The sequence below is a fragment of the Pteropus medius genome, unplaced genomic scaffold (assembly GCF_902729225.1).
Source record: "Pteropus medius unplaced genomic scaffold, Ma_sr-lr_union100, whole genome shotgun sequence".
In the NCBI taxonomy this organism is placed as follows: domain Eukaryota; kingdom Metazoa; phylum Chordata; class Mammalia; order Chiroptera; family Pteropodidae; genus Pteropus; species Pteropus medius.
The window spans coordinates 16,113,761-16,133,254 of NW_024349801.1; the positions used below are offsets into that span (position 1 = coordinate 16,113,761).

General features: G+C 33.2%; 1 pseudogene; it reads right to left on the bottom strand.

Annotated features, from left to right (window-relative positions):
* Window positions 1-19,116: 19,116 nt before the first annotated feature.
* LOC120581023 (uncharacterized) lies at window positions 19,117-19,235 on the bottom strand (annotated as a pseudogene).
* Window positions 19,236-19,494: the final 259 nt, after the last annotated feature.

Consider the following 19,494-nt stretch of genomic DNA (forward strand, 5'->3'; position numbering starts at 1 on the left):
AAAATGAAAGGCCAATAAAATTATTTCTATAATGAGAGAAAAACAGACATGGAAGTTAAGTATTAGTCTTGATGTTAACATCAATATCTACGAATATTAAAAAAAATAATAAAGTATAATGTCTCAAGCTGTAAGTTCATCTAATGACAAATGCAGAATCACCATGCTGCCACTGAAACCTTAACAAAAATATTGATCATTAAGTCAATTTTACCATTTTTTTCTACACTTAGTTGTATATACTATGTGAGCAAAACAATTGCAATTTATAAGTTTTATAGGATAGCTGAAGGCGGAGAGTTAAGAGATAACATTTGAATAGCCCATTAAACTTAGTCATCGTTCCCTGGGGGATAATTACCTGTGGTTATTGAGCAAACCTCACTAGAATGTTATTAGTATTTTCAGTGGTTTTGGGAATAGTCTTAAGGCTGTTCCTAGGAGGGTAGAAGATGGGGAAGAAGATGAGGAAATCCTTCTTCCTCTATCATAGATAGCAATTTCTAATTCATTCTCCAGAGACCAAACATATTAAATCTAGCCAAACGAATGTATTAACTAAAAGAAAATGTGTGTGTGTGGTGGAGGCGCAAGGGGGTTGGAGGGTTGGGGGGCGGGGGCTGGTTAGAAAAAATTTTAAAAAGAAGAAGAAAACAAAAGAGAAACTGGAAAGAAGTGAGCATGTGTCTTAATGGTGAATTTAGAAATAGATTCATCTTGTTTGTTGGTTTCTTGTTCGGCGTTGACATCTATGTGGAGAGAAATTAAGTTTTTCTCACTGTCCTAAAAGCCATTATGAATGTATTTTTTTTTATTTATTTTTTTCTTCATTTAGAAGCAATTTCATGGTTTTAAGTTTCAGTTTTTTGATTCATGGTATTTCCTACTAACTCTTCCCCACTGTGCTTTTTATCTAATTATCTCACGCTCTTTCTCATGTTCCAGTTTTTAATAGGTTTCCTTTTCACAGTTCACTGGATACCAAAGAGTTTCTGGCAATAGAAGAGCTAGGCTTACACCAAGAGTATACTAAAACTGGAAGGGACTCTAAGATTCCGAATTGCAACCACCTCATTGTGCAGATAACAAAACTAAGGCTTAAGAAAGGGGGATCCTTGTCTAACATTGGTGTAATTCAGGGAGAACCAGTTAACCAGGGGCTAATCAGAGTCGGCATATAGTGGGAGCTCAATAAACTCCCGTCTATAAGAATATTTATTATTCTTAGAATTTAGAATATATAAGAATATACATATACAACCTCCATGCAGCCTCCAGTGGCCTTTCCCTACCTGGTCTCTGTTTTTCCTTGGTGGACACAGCTATGCGTATAATATTTGGCAAAGGTTTGTCAAGTATATTTGAGAAAAAGAAACTCCTTCAGACTTATTTTGAAGAAAAGCTTTGGCTTTTACTTGTGAAAAGGTAAAAGTGATTGAAAGCTTATAACTATGCACGACCTTCAGTTGTTACTTATTTTTACCTAACCAATTCCTATCCATTTACTAAACCTCTTCTCTAAAGAGTAACTTCAAGTAATTATAGACCTTTTTCTCCTTCCCTTTAATTTGTAGTATGAAGGGAACATTTACTACTCAGTTGACAATGAAATAAGAATATTTCCCTCTCTTAATGGCTTTTTGGTTTCTCCTATGATTCTTTCTTGACTTTTATATCAGTAGATAGTATATTTCTTTGAGCCAGAAGTCATGTCTTATATACACTATTGATTTTCCCATAATTCATGAAAGGAGCAGACTTACATTTATTGAGTTCTTATAATGCTCCATTTTGCCAAGTATTTTACAGATATCATTTCATTTAATCCTTATGAAAATCCCTTGAGGTAGAGCTTATTATCCCATTCTACATAGAAGTGAAAGTGAAGTATAAATATTAGTTAAAAGAAGTTCCCCAAGAACTAAAATTTAGTAAGCAGTAAAACAGGTGATTAATCTAAAGTCAACTTTTTCCTGACAGTACACTTTTCACTAAATAATGTCAGTTGTACTTACTACTTGGCATATAGTGGGAGCTCAATAAACTCCCGACTATAAGAATATTTATTAGTCTTAGAATTTAGAATATGTAAGAATATATATGTACATGACATATATATGTGTGTGTGTGTGTGTGTTTATGATTGTGAATCATGTGTATGCATGATTTCAGTCTTTAAAGACAACTTGCTATTTGAGAAATGGCTCTCTCAAATAGAATTATTCAAAAATTCCTCGCCATTGTCTACTCAGCCAATGTACAAATTCAAGCATGTTCAAGCATATCCATCAGTTAATCTTAAAAGCTGTAATATTTTTATGAGAAACTTTATTTAACTTTAATAGGTTTCACACTTGAAAGTTAAAATATAATAGACTTAGTGGTCTTATTCTGGGAGGAGAAATAAAGTCAAATAGAACATTCACAGTGGGAGTTTAAAGGATTTAAAATGCAAGGCAGAGCTTAGTTTAATCAGATACTATACATCAGTGAAGCTTTATGAACAGAATGGGAGTCAATTCTATCAATCTTGGGACAATGACTTCCCTAGAGTAAATTTTTAAAACAAGTTCACACAATGATAGATTATCTCATTTCATAGTTAATTTAGTGAGGATGAGAATTAGGAATAATGTATATGTGGATGACTAAAATAAACACTACCATTCTTTAGCAGGCAAAATTTGGTGGGATGAGTTGAGAAAGTACTGCAAATTATATATTGTTTAATAATCTCAGTGTCACAGATTATCTAGGATTCAATAATAGTAACTTGATCTGTAATGTATGATAGTTTTCTTCAAATTATATTAATAACAATGTTTTATATGCATGTCAGTTAATCATTTATGTACATGTATATTATTCATATGCATTGTTATATGTATAAAATCAATTAATGTTTAATTATAGTTATAATTTATAATTATAAATAGTTATAATTAATATTTGTCTTTTAAATTTATTAACATAATTGTAATATTTAATTATGAACATTTAATTATAATAATAATTAAAATAATGTGTTAATAATATTTGCTTTATTAAAAGACATACTAAAATAAGTTTGGTCTTCATACATGTTTCTAATGCCTCAGTTTTATTTTAAGCTTAAACCTTCAAGAACAGCTTTGTGCATCTACAGGCACACTGCAAAAACTCACAAAATCAGAGGTAATCTGAATGTCTGAAAATAGAGAAACAGGTAAATAAATGGTAGTTCTACTCTTTAGAAAGCTATGAGGTAATTTTAAAATTAAAATTATTATTACTATTATAACCCTTACATCGAAGAAATATTGTAATATTCTCTCAAAAAGCATAGTAAAAAATTGAATATTCAGTCTTATTTTAACTAGGTAAAGTTTTAATAACAGCTACTATTAATTAAGTTTCAATTCTATGTTTGAGGATGCACTAGAAGCTTTAAAGATGTTATAAAATTAATCTCTATAAAACATTAAATGACATAAATTTTAAGATGTACCATTAAATTAATAACAACTCTTAAAAATGGGAGAGAGAAAATGAAGCAACACCACATGTTAAATTTATGCATCAATTATAAAATTCTTTTTGACTTTACACATATAGTTTCCAATCAAAACATCAAAATCACATTTCCAAGATTACGTAGGTTCGTTCTTTTCCTCCCAACCAGTTCAGTGAGGTTATGTCATACATTTGTGCTATGGATTAAATTGTGTTCCCCCAAAATTCGTATGTTGATGCCTTAACCCTCCTTCCCCCACCATCATATAACTGTATCTGAAAATAAGGCTTTAGGAGATAATCAAGGTTAAATGAGGTCATAAGGGTGGGGCCCAATCTGACAGGATTAGTGGAATTATAAAAAGAGGAAGAGAGAAAGAGATCTCTCAGTGTACATGCATCAAGGAAAGACATATTCTAAAATCAGTTTGGTCTTCATACATGTGAGAACACAATGAGAAGGAGTTGTCTGCAAGCTAAGAAGAAAGATTTATAAGAAACCAAATCATCTGGCACCTTGATTTTCAACTTTCCAGTCTCCAAAACTGTGAGAAATAAATTTTTGTTGTTTAAGCTATGTAATCCGTGGTATTTTTGTAACAGCAGCAAACAAGACTTATGTAATTTATAATATATAAATATTATGTATTATAAATAATGTAATTTATAATAATAATCATATATGTTATATAATTATTAATACTTAAATAATAATTATATATTATATATCATATGTATATTATGTATATAAAACATATATTTTATATATTTTTTCCTGGGAGGGGGTCAAAGTCTTCATTCAGTTCTAGGATCCCTAATATACCGGTTGATTATTTTTATTAAATTTGCATTAATTAAATTTTACTCTTTGTGATGTATGGTTCTATGGATTTAATAAAACATACCAAGTCATGTATTCACCACCCCATTACATACAGAACACCTCCTTCATCTTAAAATGCATCCTGCCCATCTCCTTTGTTACAACAACCCCATCCTGCCAAACTCAAAGCATCCAGCAACCACCTATATGAATTATTTTTTCCTGCCCTAGAATGTCATGTGAGTAGAGTCATAACATGTGGCCCTTTGGGTTTGGTTTCTTTTACTTAGTAAAATGCATTTCAGATTTGCCCATCATTATGCAAATCAATAGTTTATTCCTTTTTCTTGCTCAATAGTATTCCACTGTAAGAATACAACATAGTTTGTTTAGCCATTCATCTGTTGAAAGACATTTTGGCTGCTTCCAGATTTGGGGGATTATGAATAAAGTTGCTATAAAAATTTGCATACAGGATTTTTTATGAATGTATATTTTCACACAAAAAACTTAAGGAAAAAGGAACTGTAGATGAATACAGTACTCTAGTTGGCAAATTTGCTTTTCATGGGGTATGGGTCAATAAGTTTATGCTATATAATATATATATATTTGGGTTTAACATATAAGTTAGTGGATGGTGAGTGATGAAACCAGTTTTTCACTGTTGGAGAGGGAAGTTATAAATAAGCAAAGGAGAAGTTTAGAATAAATCCCTGTGGTAATAGATTAGACTAGGAGACAGTATAAATTCATATTTAGCATAGATAGATAGATAGATAGATAGATAGATAGATAGATAGACAGACAGACAGACAGATAAATGAATAGACTGATAGTTAAATGATTAGAGATATGTGTATAGACTTGAGTTAGTGTGCATATCTATATATCCTAGCCTCTGAAAAGGCTCACTGAAAAGGCTTAGGAACAGTGACATTCAAGAAATCACAAGAATACTTAGCATGTTGGTTTCTAAGCAGTGTTTTCCAGCAATAGAAACCAAGCCTTTATGGAGAAATGGCCAATTCCAGGGCTGGGTAGGAAACATACGTAATGAACCTGGAAGATTTTGTAGTACCAAAAATCAAGAAAACACTAAAAAACAAAAGGATGGGACATGCCAACAAGACAGAAGCAAAACTGAAAGGGTTCTCAATGGCCAAAGCTGGATAATTTGAGCAACAAAATTAGTGATGTTATCTGATTATAACCCAAAGTACAAAATAAATATATATTAACTAAATGATCAAGGTTAACATCGCCAGTGATGTTAGTTTACTATCATGATATACACCCTGATATCATGTGATGAGGAGTAACAATTCATGTTTGCGGTATTTCTTCTCCAAACCAATAATCCCCTTCTATCTTGGGGCGGGGGGGGCGGATCTCAAATTGAGGAACAGTCTATAAAATATCTGATCATTATTTTTCAAAACTGTCAAGGTCATGACAATCAAGGAAAGAGCTTAGTCTATATCTATCTCTATACTGCTTTTTCTAAAGTACTTAATATGGATTTAACATTGATAATTATCTTTATAGGGAGCTAAATGTTATGGGAGACATAATGAGCTATTACAATGCATATTTCCTAAGGGAAATTGACCTTGCCTAAAAGAATCTACTCTTAAACTTCTTGTTTCACCCTCCTTCTGCCTATAAAAACTTTCCATTTTGTACAACTCCTTAAAGCACCTCTGTATTTACTAGATAGGATGCTATCTGATTCATGAATTGTTTGATAAAACCAAGTAGATCTTTAAATTTACTCTTTTGAATTTTTGTTCTTTAATAACTTTCCGCAATATATTTTTTTCACTGTCTTCTGTAATACACTTTTTTCCTCAAGTGAGAAGCTAGCTACCCTGTATCAGTTTCCTTGATTGAAATGTGTCATTGTTCACCCTCTGGCTGATTTTTAGATGTTCTCTTTATCTTTGGTTTTCAGCAGTTTATCAATGATGTGACTGGTTTTCTTTATCTCGTGTTAACGCTGCATAATGTTTGCTGAGCCTTTTTTTTTTTCCTGTCCATTGATATTTTCCATTAGGTTTTAAATTTTTTTAATGTGATCTTTTCTGATATGTTTTCTGTTTCCTTCTCTCTCCTCTACTTGGAGAGTTTCAGTTCTACATTTGCTGAACAGTTTGACATTGAATTTCACACATAAAAAAAGAAAAGGAAAAAAAATAAGCAAGAAAAAAAGAAAAGCAAGCTTGAGATCACAATAAACCAAAGTCAAAAAAACTGATTTCATTCTAGGAATCAACAACATTTAATGAGATTGAAGCAGACAGCTGGGTATTAGATAAATGACACAGATAGGAAAAAAAAAAAATACAACTTGATCAAATAATTAAATATAGGACTGTAATCAAAGAAAATAATCTTATAAAGCAATATTTGATATTCTATAAGAGACACTTTGAAGACTGAATATATTCAAAAATTTAATCAACTTGTAGTACCAGATCTATATTTTATGAATATGCATCTTACACTAAATATTCCTATTTCCTACAAATTGAAAATGAAGTGGCCAATAAATAACCATGATTTCACTTCTTAGGTAAAACAAGGCTCTAAAAAAATGAAGTGGCCAATAAATAACCATGATTTCACTTCTTAGGTAAAACAAGGCTCTGAAAGAAGAAAGAATAAATAGTTACTTTATTTTTATTTATTCTTATAAATAATACAGTTATAAGTTAATTTTAAGATAGATGAAAAAATTCAAAGTAGTAATTGTGATGCAAACTCTATATAACTTGACTAGTCTTAATGATTTCAAAACTCTTAAATTATATCCCAAATTATCCAATTTGAGAAAAGTACTAAAACCCAGTATTTTTCCTAAGAGGGTTTTACAAGCTTGGCTAGCGGACCTTACTGAAACAGTCTTAGGCACATTATGGCAATTTGGGAAGGAGGGTAGGGTTTTAGGGATCATTATGCATTTTTATTGGTGCTAAATTCTATACCCCAATTAACGGTGGTAACCACTGTATCCATCTCTATACTGTTTCTTCTAAAGTACTTTATATAGATTTAACATTGATAATTTTCTTTCTAGGGAGCTAAACACATGAGTATATAATCTGATTTACCCTTTAAAACTGCTCATTATATACCAAAATAATATGTCCTGGAAAATGAAAAAGATAGCTGGAAATATTTCCTTATAAAATGATATTCTCTGCATTTGGCTGATTCATAGTGTATCTTTCTACTTAACCTCTTGTGCTTTCTCATTGTATAAAGATAATAAAGAGGAATACAATTTAGAAATTAGTTAACAGCCTTAATTACACATGCCTGATTTCCTTGTTTGGGTCCCAGACTCTAATCCTGCATTGTCGCAGTTCTGTGCTTATTCACATTTTTATTATTGTTGTTTATCTGCATTACTAGCACTGGATACATAGTCTGCACCCAGTAGACATTCAAGAAATACTTCTGAAATAAATAAATGAAGACATATTTTATTGGAAAATAAATGCTCAGCACTAAATATGTATGTAGCTATATGCTAACACCATCCCTCACACCCCCTATACATGCACACACTGATGTGTCTATGCATATATTGTATGCTTACTTTAGAATATGCAAAAATTATATAAGTATAATGTAATAATACATCTATTAATTAATCACTATTCTTATTATGTGTCAAACACTGTTCTTTGTTCTTTACCTATATTACTTCATTAACTTTAATCACCAACTCTAGGTTTGATACCTTACTCTGCCATTTGTTCTTTAAGAGACCTAAGACAGAGAATCTAAATAAATTTCCCAAGGTCACACAACTGTTAACGAGAGCATTAGGATTCAGAGATGGATCATTTTGTACAAGTCTAGTCTGTAAAGCATTCAAATCGGCCACCTCTCCAATCACTGAAGCATAAAGTGTATATATGAAAACACATTACTCTTGCTATTAAATTATTAGACAGTTGCCCTATTCATTTTATTTTAGCACCCAGATACAACTACATTCAGAAACAAGCATGAAAACTCATACCCAAAAATATATTTTCACATCGATGTTCATAGCAGCATTATCCACAGTGGCCAGGACATGGAAGCAACTGAAGTGTCCTATGATAGATGACTGGATTAAAAAGCTGTGGTACATATATACAATGGAATATTACTCAGCCATAAGAAGATACAAAATACTTCCATTTGCAACAACATGGATGGACCTCGAGAAAATCATGCTAAATGAAATAACTCAGACAGAAAAAGTTTAAAATCACATAATATCACTCATATGTGGAATATAAACCTAAAAGCAACAAATGAAGAGGACAAACAGAGACTCTTGGACATGGACAATAGACTAGTGGTTACCAGGAGGTATGGGGGGAGGAGGGAGGTAGACAGGGAAAAAATATTAAAATCATTTCTTAAAAAAATAATAATAAAGTAAAATAAGAAATAAGCATGAGATAAGTGCATGTATTATAAGGACTTAGAATTTAAGCCAGATTTCTAAAAGGGGGAGCGGGGGCAGCGGGGTGCAAGAATTGGTATCAATTTCTTAAGAACATGCTGGAATTGCACTGTGATGAACTAGGTTTCCAAGCTACTCGGTGAGAGTGAATGCGAGCTTTTGGAAGTGGATGTCGGGATACCTTGTTCATCTTGCTCAGGATCTAATAGGTGTGTAAGTAGCATTAGGAGAAGAAAGGAATTAGGGAGCAAATGAAAGATGGAGGAAAGAAGGGGGAGGGTCTATGGGAAAGGAATGTGTCTTTCCAAACTAGATTTAAGATATTCACGGGCAGAAGCTGACACCTGTTGTTCTTTTCAATCCCGTTACGTTAGATATAATGGCATGCAAAAATACACACACAGACATTCTTTCCTAAAGAAAACGTTTACAACCAGTTGTCCAAATAATCTGCTCAAATATTATTAATGTAGCATATTTCTCTCATCATTTAGGTAAAGATAAAAGGCAGGGGATGCTTGGGATAGTTGAATGAATTACCAAAGGCCACATAGATCAGTGTTAGAGCCATGACTTTATACCTGGTCTTCTGGTTTTGAAACATATCATCTTTGTCAGGATGAATATTAAGCCTCACCTTATCCTATGACTTAATAATAATAAATAATTAAATATTGGGCCCTATGACTTAATCATAATAATTAAATATTGGTTCTTAAAAGTCTTACTTTTTTACCAAACTTGGGTCTATAGTTTTAAAAGTTCTATTTTCAATAAAACTTAAAATCTCTAACCTTTTCTGTACTCACTGAACATATTTGAGTCCCATGAACCAATACTATGAAATACTCTCTATGAAAATCCCTTATGATGTGCTGTCAGAATTTCTTCCCACTTAACAGTACCAGTTCAAACAGCTTTTCAGAGATAGCTGTAATTCTGAGGAAAGCCTGAGTCCTTTATGGCTAATCTTGCATGTGGCCCCACCATTCATTTTATTTTTAGCATCATTCAGTTTCCACGACTGTCCCACTCTGACATCAACAGTGGCTTCCAGCTGTATCCGGTCTCCCAAAGGGAACCTGAGGAGAAATTGGGAATGACTACAGGGTTGGAATGAGTTTTCTCAAAGTCTTACTAAAGATGAAGCTCACATATTACATCTTTGGGGACTTCCTAACTTCAGTCTAGTGATATGTATTGACTTTGGAGGCAGTAAAACAACCTCTGTAGATCCTTTCTATTTTGGGTAGAGCTGTACAATCTCAAGTGTTCATGCAATAAATGGTCTTATACACATGCAATAAATGTCTATTTTCAGGGAAAATAGTCTGAACTGAAATTGAACATTTGCTGTATCGGCCACTCTTTCATTATGAATGTATGCATTCATCCCTTCAATTACTATTCCACATATATCATTCATACAAGAAACATAAATTTCACTCCTATCATATATTAGATGTTAGATACTAGGAATGCATGATATGAAAAATAGACTCTAATTTTAAAGACATGTGATCTTGTGGAGAGAATTCTGTGAAGCACATCTTTATAGTGCTTTATTGTTCACAAAATCATTTCATCTCTATGTTTTTTATTTATTTTTATTCTCTAACCTCTGAGACTTCACCCTTCTTCACTCTACAGTCTCGAATATTTTAAAGTATTTTTTTAAAGAGTTTATTGGTACATATTTAAAGTTTTATGTCAGGAACTATATGCTATTGTTTTTAACTTATTGCTATTGTTCATGATAATACATTATATTTCTTAACCTATCATTTCAGAGTATATAAAATACATTGTTGATTTTATGCTAATTATGTTACCAACTCTGTTATTAGGCTTACTAGCTATATTTGCCTGTTTTTGTTTTGCAGCTACTTCTGTTGGGTGTTTCTCAAGTAAAACGTCTTATACTTGGCAAATAGTGAAAACTGCACTCTTAACTTTCAAAATAATACCTATTATTTTGTTATATCGTTTCATGTTATTGAAGATCACTTCTAGAATGCAGTTCAAAAATAACAATGATATTATCCATTCTCAAACTTATTCTTAGAATTAACAAGAATGCTTCTAATCTAGTGTTTCAGCATTCTTAACGCTTTTTATCTCTTTTTGATATTGATTTTTATTGTGTTAAAGAAAAATTCTATGATCATTATTTTACTAATAGTTTCCAGTAGGCATAAGTTTTAAATTTTTAAAAAGTTTTTGATGTTTATTTATGTTATTTTTATTGACTCTTTCTTTTGATGTATTAAAATAATTTGTTCCCTGATATTAAATTATTGAATTCACCATCTATATTTTATTTGTTTATTTTGTAAGTCAGTTATCAGATTGAACTGGATAGTTGGGGAAAGTTTAATAAACAGTCTATTTACAAAATGTGGGCAGGTTTAAAGAGGTCGAGAAGTACCCTGAGACTAGCAAGTGATTTACTATTCCTAGGTTTGAATGGGCAAGAAGAAAGGAAAGATGGTAGCTATATGAAGAAGGTTGCTTGGCAAGAGATGTGACTCATATTAGAGAGACGCAGCCAACTAACAGAAATAGTGCATGAAGGCAGTCAGTGGAGTAAATCCCCCTGCCTCAGTTCTCCCACTTTCTTCTGCCCACGTAATCTGAAGCCAGAGAGCAGGAAAGTCACCATTGATGCCTTCCGTGAGGGTCTGCTTTCCAGTACACAGAGATGAGTGGAGAACGAGGATGAGCAAATGAAAGACATCTTGATTTCTATCTGCTTCTAAAGAGAATTTTTACTACTCTACTATGGCCCAGTCCTTGCATTACATGTGAGCCTTCTTATTACATAACAAGTGTCCAAACCAAGGAAATAGAAATTTTATTAAGAATTATGAAACAAATAATGAGGATACTGTGTTTAAAAGATAGAAGCGGAGACTGGACCTAAGAAACATATCAATGTGCCTAGAGCTTGGTGAGCAAGAGCACATTGACTTTAGGAAGAAGACAGAGAGGAAGCCAAGTGATAATAAATATTCAGAGTCTTACAGTTCATTGTAAGATGTTAGGTTTTATTCTAAGCACAATAAAAGCCCCTTGAAGGCTTTTACATAGGGAATGTTATGAGCAGATTATCTGAATTATTTATTCCTTAAAAGAATCCTTGATAAAAATCTCTGTACCAGATGATTAATGTAGGTAAGTAAGCAATATTCTTTTCTGAGGATGTGTAGTGGGTGGATATGGCTGTTGAGCAGGGATAGATTTTTAATTACTATTTTTATTTTCTTAGTTCTATATATTTGTGGATTTTTAAAAATTTTTTCACATATAGGATTGATGACCTACACTTTTCTAAATGTAAAGAACAAATATGAGATGTTATAATTTTTCTAAATAAGCATATACTAGTTTTTATATAGTTTTAAAATGTCTTCTATATTATGTTTGTATTTCTGTATCATATCTTTATAAACTATACTCATTTCTTTGACATATTTACTAGAAATGTTTCTAGCTTATTGATGATTATTTTCCTGAAGAGCGACAATTTTATTTCCAATGTACGTATTTTCTACTTCTTTCTGTTTTAGTTATACTAAGTCCTTGTTTTCCTGTGTATTTTTTTCCCACCCATAAAAGGGAATACTTTTTTTACTATGTTTTTGAGTATAACTTGTAAGTAACATGTTTTTATTCTTTTTTGTTTGACAACAATATCACTTAAACATTTTAATTTTATTTTGAATAACATATAGGTCGCATCTCATATTTCAAGTCTTTTTTCCTATGATTATTCTATTTAAAAAGGTCTATATTGCAATGCAATGAAATTTTTCCAATATAATTTTAAATTAAAAAATAATGAGTTTTTCTGCATGTCTTTACTATAGCTCCTATACTTGTCTCCAGAGGCAGTGAAGAGGGGATAGCTGGGAAATATTAGTTCTGTGGTGAATTTGGGTTGTGGGTGGCTGGGGAGCACACACTGAAGAGAACAGGTGGTGGTAGCTTCTGAGAGGAGCAGAAGGCTTGCTGTGTCCTGAGGGCCTGAGGCAAGGGGAGAAAGAAGCAGGATTGGGGAGTGAGGAAAGGGTGAAGACTGGGAATATATAAAATGGAGTTGTTTTAACCAAACTGCTAAAACTATTAACATTATAGAAATTGAGGCAATTTCCATTCTTTTTCTAACTAGCCTCAGAACTTAAATTTTTTTGAACTTTCCAGTTCAACATCAGTGCTTGGATATACATTTGGACTTCTAGATAACCTTCTAATTACCCACTGATGAACTCATATATCCAGACCATTGATTAATCCTGAAAGACTCGCATATGCATTCACCTGGCATCTATTACCCAGACCAACAGATGTGACCAGACCTCCTGGCACCCACCTTCCCAACCACCTGCCGTCCATCATCCTGACTGCCTGATATCTAACTGATAACTGTCCTAGACAAATCCTAGGGCTAAGAATGCAAGACTGACAATTCTCAAGATTGCACTTTTAACTAGAAGAACTTTTAACTCTTCTTTTCTCTTTGGAACACTTCTGAGTTTTTGCCTAGCTCTGTTCTCAATCTGCAAACTCCAAGACCCTTGAATAAATCTTTATTATTTATTTCTAGCCAACACCTCCAGACTGTTTTTGAATTTGTTCAACAGGGAAATACTGTTTTACTTAGAGAGTTTAGGATTCCTGAGCAAACATTATTCTCCATTTACTGATGTATGCAAAAAGGTACAATTTAATGGCATTGTCCCACTGAACCAAGTAACTAAATAAAGAGAAAATTTCACAGACTTTTGGGCGAAAACTGTATTTCTTAGTCAAGCATAGAAAGAAAGTGAACCTCATTCATTTCATAGTATTATAGTATTCCCAGAGGGTGAGAAATGTTCACATTTCTATACTTTCTATAAATTTTCTCCAGTTTCTAAATAGTACTGTTTGAATGAATTTGTTGATAGGTTTATCTCAGCCTAAAGTTAAACACAGACATAAACAGGTCTTAAATATTACTTATTTCCTACATACAGATTTATTAACAGAAGTTTGTAATCATATACAGAATGGGCAAACTATTACAGCTTAATTTTCCCTTAACGATTCGCATCTATTGACAGTAAGCTACTTTCTATTTGTGCCTGCCATTTATCAAACCATTTTCACATATCTCAATTACTGAGAACATGACTCTTTATTCTAGTCAGGGAGGATTCAAACCCCTCACACAAATGCAGGAAACCTGGGAGTTGTCAGGAAGATAATTAATAACAATGTTGCATAGGGGACATTGATGATGAGTAATGAGTGCTCTGCTCAAAAATGCTTTGCTTAGATACACCAGAAATAGAATCCCCGATTAGATGTTCCAAGTCCAAATCCATAGCTCAGATTACATCTTCAGGGCCAGGACTGGCACATAGATTGTATGCCAGGAGACTGACTGAGGAACTGACAGGTTAACCAATCTATTGCCATAATTACAAATGATTCGAATTAAGCCTTTAATATATATGGAGATCTGCGTTAAGTAGTTTGTCACAGTTGTCCTATAAGAAAGGGAACTCTTTTTCCATTTCACAGACAAGGTAACAAAAACATAGATACTGGAAGGAAGGACGGATTATCTTCATACCTAGAAAGCAGTGGTGAGTTATTTTCTGCTTAGTGACATAGAAGATGTCCTTCTTGCCCTGTCTCCTTTAAGTCCATTCATATCCAAAAACCCCTACCTCACCTTCAACTTGGGGAATCATAAAAGAAAGGTCTTGATATCTCAGCACGGATGATCTCAGTCTCTAAAATTTTCACCTCCTAATACATCGTTTCTCTGTCTCAGACATACTCTGCTGTTTGGGATCCCTGTTTCTTTTTAACTTTATCTATCTATCTAACCTGTATGGAACTGCCTCCTAGTTATCTTTTTCTAATTAAAAAAGTTGGTAAGATTGTTCAATAAGAATGTTTTTATACCAGCATTTGTCAAACTGAATTCCATGGAGCAGTGGTCACACAGAATAATCTATGACAAGAAAGATACCATAATAAAATATATTTCAGTGATATCAATTCTTCTTAGGCCACTGTTAGAGATTCTTTGGAGAATCACAATCAGCTATAAGAGATTAATGTTTCAGAAAGTTCTGGAGTATTCTTTAGGAATAAAAAAATGTTAATTTTATTTAACAGCATTTCCAGATGTATCTAAGTATAAATCTCCACAAACATATCTTTTCACTACTGTTTATTTATTTCTTAAAGAATAATTTATTTATGTATTTTCTTGCCTATTCCAATATATAATAACATCTGTCAGTTTTTAGGAAATCCTAAAAAAGGCAAACCTTGGATTTATTATTGAGATTAAATATCCCTTAAGGAGTCATCAAAGAATGACTCTGCAAAGGTTTTATTTTTAGATGCTTCGGTATTAGTTTTCACACAGCCCATGTAGGTTCGGACGTGTCATCTGCTCCTGCAGTTTCCATGAAGTAAATGCTTTCATGACCACAGTCTCATTCCTCAGGGAGTTGTACGCTCACCTCCATGTCCTCCTTCAAGGAACTAAGCCAGTTAGGAAGAAAAAAGAATAATCCAGAATGCTACCTGTGGGAGACTGACAGTGTCTTCCAGGGGCATTCTCTTGAAGAGGAATCTGGGGACATACCTGTGCTCAGTTTTAAGGGTTCCTTGCTTCTTGCAGAATGCCTGTCAATGCTAGAGAAAAGGAAGTCCAGCTTAGACAATTCTTTGACAGTCCTAAAGAGGACCAATTAGAACTCCAGTTGGGATTCTTTTCCTGGTAAAAGTCTTCAATACAAGTGATTTTCATTATTGACTTGATAGTGACAACTTAATTATCAAATACTCTGTAGAGAATGCAATAACATTAATATGACTTGACACATAATTATCATTTTTCCAATAGAATTACTGTATAGTTAAAGCTCAGTCTTTGCTGTGATAAGGTTTCTGAAATGTTCTTGTTTGGCCATGATGTCGGGTTTACAGTCCTTTGCTATCCTCACCCCTAAATATGTTTTCTCAAAAAAGAGCCAGTCAGAAAATGGAGAAAGAGTAGATTTAAACAATGAAATTTGTGTATCGTTTGTTTCCCCCTGGACTTTTACAGTGGCTATTACTTGAAATCTTAAAGAATAATAAAGGAAGAGACATGGATATTTGCTGCGTGTCTATTATGTGGGAGCTAAAGGCTTTCATACATATTTTGTTTATTCATCTCTCAAATTCAATTCTCAAAAGTGGCTAGTTGATTCTCATTTAAAGATGAGGAAACTAAGGCTCATATAGGTTAATTCCTCATTACCACCAGGGTTGTATTAATACCTGGTATTACAATTCATGTCTGTATATTTTGGAGGCAGTTGTTCTTAGCCTTGTCTACACATTAAAATCACATGGGGAATTCAGTAAGTATTAATACCTGGGTTCTACCACTAGCAACTGGAGTGTGGCCTTAGCATTTGGATTTTAAACAAAACTTTTCAGGCGCTTCTGAAGTAGTCGCAGTTGAGAAACACTGCTCTAAATTGCTTCTACAAAATCTCCCAAGTTGCCAAATAATTATGCTTATATCCTTTCATTCTAGAAACCAAAAACACAAGATGTGCATGACAGAGTAAAGAAAAGTCTCATTTACACAATCAATTTGGTTTCAGCATTTGGGGGGAAATTGAGAAGATCTATAATTTTCGAGAGGAATTGCACTATAATGGAGGGAAACGGTCTTTGGAAATTAGAACAAAACTGGATTTAAATTACTCAGGCAAATCATTTAGGCCAGAAAACTGGCCTCCTCACCATCCATTTTATCATTAGTACTGTTGGTGTTAACTTAATCTTTGTCAGATTACTTTTTAAGCAACTACCCCCATACGCATGACAATGTCTCTGTCCTCGAGGATGTAAATTCTAGCAGAAAAGTCTAAAGCAGGGCTACGACTGATTTAAGACCAAGTAATTCTGGTAGCCCAAGTGATAGCATCATCCTGGGAATCAGAGGGGCCTTTATGGAGTAAGTACAACTAAATGGAGGATTAAATAATACAGAAAACATAGCCACAGAAGTGGCTAAAAGAGGAAAAGCAGAGGTAGGAAAGGACATTTTACTGAGATCAGCATAGTATATAGGTGTGGAAATGAGAGAGTACTACACACAACACACTTGGAAATTTGCAAATAATTGAGTGTCTCCTAGATGTGGGATAATTTTTGAGAAATGACAAAATATTTTAAACTGTAAATCTATTTAACAGATGCATAGGATCTTTCCATTAGAAAGGAACTTCTAAAGCCTATTGTTTATTCGCAGTTCTGAAATACAAAATGTCTCATCTTTTGAGTTGAGTCCCAGCAACAGGAATGGGAACAGAGTAAGTACACATTGAGATGGCAGTGGACTCAGTTCTCTTTTTTCTATATTCATTTTCCCAAATCGCAAGTCAATCTCAGGATCTACACATGCAAAATGTAGACAGCCCCTACCACTCTCTGGAAATAGAAGCAAATGTTTTCTGGAAAATCGATGTTGGCAAGCAAAGATATTGCCCTTTTCTGGGATTGGAAAAATTGGTCTTGAATAGCTCTCTCCATTAGTGTTTCTTTTTCCCATTCATTGTCACACCGATAATTAAATATTACCATTCCACAGTAAAGAGAATGTATCTCCTTCAATTATACAGGAAAAAAAAAATGTACACTTAACATGATAGAAAGGGCTTTTAAGAAGTAGAAAGCAGAGGGTAAGAAAAATTGCCAAGTTTGAATTCCACTTTTGATGCTGCATTTTCTTTTGTTTTTGCTAGTTACTTTCCAAATGATATATATAATATCATTCTAAATGTATACGGATTGTAATCAGATCATGGGAGGCTTCCATTGTGGGGTCCTAAAGATTGAGTACATACTGTGACTAGTCTTATATTTAAAAAGAAAGTGTGTTAGTTTATGGCTCTGTAAAAAAATACCTATGCTATATTATACCTAAGTATTTCAGTAGTTTCTCAAACTATTCCTTGGCTTCTGGATTCTTGTTTGAATTTTTCTGATTGTGAAGCCAATCTTCATGTGATTTAAAATAGAAGGTTTCATAATCCTTCAGTGGTTTTCATAGTTCTTAAAGCCAGTTATCAACTTCAGATCTGTTTTCACAAACTAATGGCATCTTTCTCCTGTATTTTTGGACATCTGACATGTTCTGTGGTTCCCCATACAATTCTTTGACATTTTAGTATTGTTCATAAAGTTTTTGTGCTTGATCTACATCTCCATCTTTCAAAGCTCACCCCGCCATTCTACCAGGATTTTCAGATATATTAATTTGAATTAAGCTTTACTCTTTTATTCCTGATCTTTCATTAAAAATTTAAACATTTGAATCCTTATTTTTTTTTTATTTTTTGATGCACTTAGAACAATATGCCTCATATCCCAATTTACCTTACTAGATTGTGAGTTTCTGGAAGAAAAAGAAAAACAAGAAAGGACATTACCTCCCCATTTCTGTCACCTTCCCTCAGATCACACGTAAACATTGATTTGTTTATTGTGACAGGTACGATGTTTGGTGATTCTTGTTCTTAGTTATATTTCCAGGGAAATTCTTAGATTAATTAAATCTTAAATCAGTATCTCCTTGATTGGTTTAAACTACCCCTTCCCAAGTTACTGAATGACTACTGTAGTTGGTTGTCTTTGGGGGTAAGTCTGATGTGCAACAGTCATAAGGTTAATCATGAAAATACAATGTAGAAAAAAAAAAAACACTTGCATATTTTCCATGTTCACATTTACTTTTGTCTCATCTTCTTTTCCTTCTTTTATTTACTTTTTAAAAAATATTCTTTCTTTTTTTGTACATTCATATATTTTATACAGTTTTGTACATTGGCTCAACCATTCTCTATAAATCTGTTTAAAACTACACTCTGAAACTTCCCAGAATGTAAAATATTTAAGCATTTTGTTTATGTTTTATGGCTTAACTATGATTGTTGTCATCATTATTACTATTCATTTGAAATAATTATTTTCATAATAATTAATTGCAAGTTATTCTGAGTCCTGGGGCTACTGTGGTTCCTTTGGGAACTCTCTAGACATGGGTTATAGAAAAATGAGATCGAGGTTAACTTGAGGATTTTGTATAAGAAAAAATTACGTTGAGCTTCTTTCCTTTCTTCCTGTTACCCTTGTTATCCTTCCCCAAGTATAAGTTTGACTATATTTTTTTTTTTTTTTTTTTTAGGTGAGGCAGCCCTTGGTTGACCTCACAGATTGCAAGGACCTTGCCAGTTTATAATCCCTTTTTTTTTATTTTTATTTTTTACACCTACAGCACCTGGTCTTCCTAGGTGGTCTCCCATCCAAGTACTAATCAGGCCTGACTCTGCTTAGTTTCAGAGATCAGACGGGGTCGGGCTCGTTCAGGCTGGCATGGCCATAGACGGTTTGAGTATAATTTTACATGTAACCTCATTCCCTGAGGTACATATGTGGTCCATAGTTCAACTTTTTTGAGCAAGAAAATGTCTATATAGGCTTAAGAATGTTTACCTTTCTGGCTTCTTCAATGTGTGCCTTTTCTCTTCAGTCTACCACACTAAATTTAATATCGAGAGGAAATCCTGGAGATTTATACTTTACATGAAAGAAATTTCACAAAAAAGTAAAATCCCCACCCCAACCCCACCACTACTCCTTACAG